This window comes from Lipotes vexillifer, unplaced genomic scaffold, assembly GCF_000442215.2.
Source record: "Lipotes vexillifer unplaced genomic scaffold, Lipotes_vexillifer_v1.1 scaffold1233, whole genome shotgun sequence".
NCBI lineage: Eukaryota > Metazoa > Chordata > Mammalia > Artiodactyla > Lipotidae > Lipotes > Lipotes vexillifer.
In genome coordinates, this window is record NW_006782167.1 from 437439 (window position 1) to 444332 (window position 6894).

The window sequence follows — 6894 nt, forward strand, 5'->3', positions numbered from 1 at the left end:
CAACAAAATTGGTCCTTTCAGCCCAGTTACCTCAGTTATTTTAATGATGGCATCCGTCTATTCAGTGATTCACCCTTAGCTTGGCACTCACCCAACAGATGGTCCATCCAGATAGTGTCTACATTCTGAAACAGAATCAAGAATTGCTGTTTATTCATTCGTCTGTATTAATGACCAATTTGTGCCCAGTCAATTGGATTAGATCAGTGGGTCAGATCCAATTCGTTAATTCAATTTTTTTTCCCTTTAAAGGAAAAAGCTACACCAACCATTTCTAGTGGGTTGTTTAAAATCACATGTACCTGTTCTACTGAAGGCGCTACTGCCTATGGCAGGCTTAACTTCCTGGAAGTCGGAAACAGAATTCAAGGTAACCCATGTGACACAATAGACACAAAAGGCATGACCTAAAGGTAGGACACAGAAGTATGAAAAACAGTTTGTACCGACACAGAACACAGGTTGATACGAACCCTATGCCATCTATGTCTAATGCGCTTGTAACAGGCTTCCTAGTTTTATAGGGAAATATATTTTTGTGTGTTAATCCCTGGTGGTTTGGAATAAAATATCAATAAATTACAACCGAAGAGAAAATGGAATAGCAATGCACAGAATCCGCACATGAATATCTGAGAGAGGCTGTATGATAATTATCTTTGGCATTCGTTTGGCAAACTCTTCATTATCACTTTTCTCGGGAAGTGCTAACCCCAGTGCGCATTTCTTCTAGCTGTAAATCAGTGACGTCTTTCAGTAAAAAGCACATAATGACCAATGACGTTGGTGTCCCTCACACTCTCACCCCCTTCCTTTCATAAATGTTTCCGTTTGGGGCAATAACGCTGTATAATTGGAACAGAATTCTAAAACCACATCTACATAAAGTAACAGAACTATGCTTGAACCACTATGACTGTCACCTCTCACTGAGCTGTTAGGCAAATAGGATCTAATTCTCGTACTAATTCCAGCTATAGTTAATCTCTGCTGGCTATTTGGAGCTTTGTGTGTGGAAGGGCTTTCTGAGGCTATGCCTGGTCTCAGCGGGAAAGGGTTCGTTAATTGATTAGTGATGTCTGCTCTGGGCACAGGAGGAGGGCATCATAGCAGAGAACACGGTTACAGCCTGTCCTACCGTAAGGAGTGACTGGATGCAATGCTATGTAGATAAATCACATTCCATAGATCCAGCTAAATGTGTCCTTTGAAAATGATTTGGTACAAGTTTACCCAGGAAGCACACCACTAAAATGAGCTACTCTGTGACTCAATACATGCTTGGGGATACAGAAGAGCTTTACCTACATTAAAAGGGGGGAAAGCCCCAAACTCTCAATCATTTAGTGTTGTAATGTGACCTTATTCTTAAGACAGTCACAATAGCTAGACCAATTCTAACAGTAGGGTTCTACGTCTTGGGCTTAAAAGCATAAAAGTGCATGCACCTGTCTTTGCTAATAATGTCACAACAAATGTGGAGAAAACCACATTTGATAGCCCTAGATGATCACAGTAGGAAAGCAGACCCTTAAGGAGAGATTCTCAAGAAGCTGTTAAGATGTTGAGCCCACATGTGGCCCACACATTAGACTCTTCAGTTGTGTTTCCAGCATGTCTCCGAGGCGCTTTGAATCTGCTAAGGCATCCTCCTGGTAGTGTAGCTCACGACCTAACTAAAAGAGACCGTGTTCTAGGGAACTGCTGGACACTCAGCTCGGGGGGGGAAACATTTCTGAAGTCTTCTCAAACCTTTTTATTTTTGCCTCTCAATCTCTGGTGTCCTAGCTCCAGCTGCCATGACAAGATACCAAAAACTGGGCGGCTGAAACAATAGGAATTTATTTCTCCCCTTTCGGGAGAGTGGAGATCCAAATCAAGGTGCCAGCAGAGTTGGTGTCTGGTGAGGGCTCTCTCCTTGGGTTGCAGACAGCTGCCTTCCTTCTGTGTCCTCACACGGCACGGGGATGGTGTTAGAGCTTCAACATATGAATTCTGGGGGGACACATTTAGTCGATCACATCTGGTATGTGGTAGAGGGAAGGCACTTCTATGAGGCCCTATGTAGGATTCCAGATTTCAAGTCAGAAAGCATAATTTATTTGTTTGTATTTTGGACTAGCACATAGTGGGTACTCGTTAAATATTTATTGAAGGGCTAATTGGTAGAACAAATGATAAAGAATGACTAAGTGAATGCAGAAGTGAGTTAACCTTGGGCCAGGCTAGCCACAGGGATAATTGGAGGTCATTTTTGCCCTCACTTGTCTGGCTAGCCAGAGGTCTGCTTAGAAGAAAGTGTCTAGAGGATATGAATTCTTGCAAATTCTGAAATGCCACAATTCTAGAGTTCTAATTATATGGGATGCAAGCTTCCTTAACTCCATCTCTAGGTGGGGAATGCCAGGGGAAGGCAGTCCCTTTCCTGTGCTGCCTATTTGGAATCTCTTTTCTTTCACTCGAGCAATTGCCTTCAGTCTTGAAAAGGGTATAAAAAAGAGTACTCATTTCCAGTGTGACCTAAACTGCAATTCTCTAATAAAAGATGGCAAACATGACCTCTCTTCCTTTCTTCTTCATCTGCACACGTTTTCATCATGTTTTGTACAGAGCACATCACCCTTCCATGCAGTAGGTGTATGGGTTGAATTGTGCCTCCCCTCTCCCACCCCCCAAATTCATATGCTAAAGTCCTCACCTCCAGGGCCTCAGAATGTGACCTTATTTGGAGACAGAGGTAATAAAATTAAAATGAAGTGATTAGAGTGGGCCCTAATCCAATATGACTCGTGTCCTTATAAAAAGAGGGGAACGTGGAGACCAACATGCATAAAAGTAGAACATCATGTGTACATAATGACAGCCATCTACAAGCCAAGGAGAGACACTTAGAAAAGATCCTGTACTCAGAAGGAATCAACCCTGCCAACACCTTGATTTCAGACTTCCAGCTTCCAGAATTGCGAGACAATCATTTTCTATTCTGCAAGCCACCTGGTTTGTGGTACTTTGTGATGGCAGCCCTAGCAAATTCAGCTCGTGAAAAATAGCTTCAGACGTCTAGTGGCTGGAAGTTGCACCTAATACATTTCTGTGTAGCGTCTGTGCTGTGATCTGTGGATGGACTTAGCTGTCTGTTGTGTTGTAGTAAACCATCATAACACTTAATGGTTTCAAACACCTACAACAACATCAGTCTGTCACTCCTCATGATTCTGTGGGTTGTCCGGGGCTGAGATGGATGATTCCTCTTCTGGCCTCACTTGGGTCCCATCCTTTGCTGCGTTCCACTGGGAGCTCAACTGGGAATCAAATGCCAAAGGTGGCATCTTGTCTCCCAGGGTCTTTCTCCATGTCGTGGTGGTCTCACTCCTCCTCACAGAGTACAACAGGTAGCCCACGCCTCTTACATGGCAGCTCGATCTCAAGAATGCAAAGGAAGACGGCGCCAGGCCTCTTAATGGCTAGACTCAGACTGGCTGAGCATCACTTCTGCCGCATGCCATCAGGCAAAGCAAGTCAAAAGCCTGGCCTAGCCTCAAAGGGAAGACAAACAGACGCCACCTCTTGTGAAAAGGAGTCTACCATAGCTAGGTGGAAACCCTAAGTCAGAATGGAGACAGAAAATACATGCTATATCCATAGGATGCCTTTGGCTGCACGTAAGAAAAGCTCTGGATTCAAAGAGGCTTTGACATAAGAAACTTCATTATCTTACATTATTGGAAGATCGGAGTTGTGAAAGCCTAGGGCAAAGTTCCCTGAATGGCTTCATGATGTTCCTTCTGTCATCCTCAGTGTATCAGTCAGGACGGGTTAAGATACGCTGCAGTAATAGACCCAATTCCAGTGGCTTTAAGAAGAGTTTAGTTTTACTCAGGCTACATGTCCATGGTGGGGCCTCCTCACTGACATCACTTCCAGGCTGACAAAGCCACTCCCACCTGGAGCATCGCTGGTCACCATGGCAGGAGAAAACGAGAGCTCTCCCATGTCTTAAAGCGGCAACTGGATGCTGTGGTTCAGAAATGACGTGCACCATTTTTGCTCAGGATTTTTGACCAGTAGTACTGTCACTCTCCCCTCCCGCTCACTAATGGGCCAGGAATTGCAATTCTACCGTCTGCCTGGAAGGGCAGAGGTATTTCTTGTGCAGCACTGATGATGATCAAACTGAATATCAATTTCGACTAATGACTGGTTTCTGTCCCCCCTGCCCCACCCCCTCCGCCCCCCATGGTCGTAACCTCCACGGAAACAACACTTAAAAAAGTAGAGCAAGGAAAATTTCCCCAGAATCTCCCAACAGTTTCCGCACTTAGCGTTGGCCAGAGCTGGATCACATATCCATTCTTAACTAATCTGGCAAGGGCAATGGGATTATTATGATTGGCTCAGCCCAGTTGGGATCCGTCTTCTAGAGCCAGGGATTGGGTCACTGTCTCCTGAGCCTACGAGCGCTCTGAAGTTGGTATAGGTGTTGAAAAAGATGATTCTTCTCTGGCACTTTTTAATAAGTCACATCCGCAACAGAAAGATGCTTCCATACCGTCAACAATTCAGGTACTGAAACTAGAAGGAGAAAGTAGGGGAATGAATGTTGGTGGGCAACCAGCCTGGTCAACTACAAAGGGCAAAGTGTCAATAAGATGTATAGTGTTTTGCATTCAGTAGGAGTTAGAATAGATAACCCCTAACATCCTGTTCAATTCTGAGATCTACTATTTTCTGTGAGTTCGTTGATGCTACCATCTATGAGCACAGAGGTTCAGAACATATTTGTGAGGGTGGTCTGAGGAACCAAAGAAATTTCCCTTACTTAGCGCCACTGATCAAATCCTGTTAGAGTCCCACAGGAAGAAGGCATGTTTCTACCCATTGCTAGGAAGCTCCCAATTTTGGAATAATGATGGGGAGGTGAAAGCTCAGGGAAGAGAAAAGGAAGGGATTGGCTTTAAAGTTGCACATAGTCTGGAGGTAAAAAATAGGTACTTATGATTCCCAAATGTATATGTGTGTGTTATGATATATACTTGAATCTGCTCTCCTGAGCTTAACGCTTGTGCTGAATCGCACCACTTAGAGCTCTAAAAGGCGTTTCCACATGACCATCACGAATGCTGTCCTGAACCTGCCCTTTGACCACCAACTACCAGAAACCTAGTTCACCCCTTCATCTCCTTTTACCTGGATTATCAGAAAGGCTTCCATACCTCTCTTCTCCCATCCAGTGTTCCTTACTCCAGCTGACTTAGAGTTCCAGCGAACATGTAAATCTGACTGACTTCCCTTTGAGTAAAACCCACCAATAGTTCTCCATCAACTGCAGAATAAATTCAAGTTCTTTGGCAGGGGATACAGCCCTCTTCTGCCAGCTTTATTTGGAAGACTCCCTCCAAGTTTATGCTCAGCTGCTGTCTCCCCAGCTCACATACCCCACTGCCTCCTGTCTTCTGGATTTTGTTAATGATGCTCCCTCTGCTGGGAGTGTCCTTCCCCTCTTGTTTGCTGTATTAACTTCGAGATTCTGCTCCTTATCTCGTTGAGAAAACTGCCTTCGATCCCACCTTTCCCCTCCCGGGCTAGGTTGGGTGCCTCTCAGAGCACACTCTGTGCCCACCTTTGTCATGGGACATAACCATGGATAAGTTCATCATTTGTTGTCTGCCTCCCCAGTGGTTTACAAGCTCCCCTTCCTTGAGGAAAGGGACTGTCTTATTTAGCTTTTATCTCAGCACTTAGCAGAGTGCTGGGTGGAGAGTAGGCACTAACTAAAATAAATGCTTGTTGAACAGAATCATGAAGAAGAGGGTGGCAGCTGAGTAGAGAGAATTGGGGGAGTGGGAGAGGGTGCAGGGGAAGAGGCAGGAAATGGAGAGATAGAAGCAAATGGGGAGCTGCCAGGGGAGTTTGTGTACCTCCCATCCTAGGATCGAGATCTCCCTCGGGGGGCCTTGGAATCTGGGTTTCAGCTCCAATTGATCCATTCCGGATTCTGAGAAGAGGCGTTCTGCCTCTCCTGCATGGGGGATCCTTGATTTGGGTCACACGTGAGACTGAATGGACAGCTTTGGGGACAATCTCTACTGCCCACACACCGATGAACTGCCCCCTGCCTTCAACCTAAGTACCTGCGCACTTGCTCAAAGGGCCAGGACTGTTGGCAGAATTTTGGACATCGCTTTTTGTTCTCATTTTCCTGCCCCCAGCTCCACCCGCTCAGGTCAAAGATGAGGATTGTAACTCCCCCCTGGGTGGCCTCTTGGTTTAAAAATTAGCCTCAGGCCTCCTTTCCCAGACCCAAGCAGTAAGCGCGCAAGAACGCCCCCTTTGCCCCTCCCCACCCCGCCCCCGCCCCCATCAGCTAAAGCGGAGGAATTTCAGAGGTGAGTCTCAGAGGCTAGGAGAGCTTCCCTAACTCTTCCCGAACGCTCTGGGGCAAGTCCCCGGAAGGGGGAAATGAGGAGCCCTCCCGCGCTGGGGCTGCCTGTGTGCTGGGTGCGCAGCAGAGCGCCCAAGGGGAGGAGCGCGCAGGCCCTGCTCGCTGGTAGCCCAGTAACTTCAGAGGAGCCACTTGACCCCTGGTCTCAGTTTAGGAACCTGTAGCAATGGGCCTGACCGCTTCCCTCCGCTGCGAGCGTCGCCACTAGGGAGAGGCAAAGGCTCGCAGACACCCCAACTCCCGCTCGGGCCGCGCACGCACGGACTGGGGTGGGGCGGGAGCGGCCGCGAGGGCTGGACCGGGCCCGGGCAGGGGGGGGCTGGCCCCGCCAAGGGCCGGCTGCCGGGCCCCTGTTGGCCGCGTTGATGAACTGGTGTCCTGGGCTTTGGTGACGCGGAGCTGCGGGCGCCGCGAGCGGGGAGCGGCGAAGAGGAGCCCCCCCCCCCTCCCCC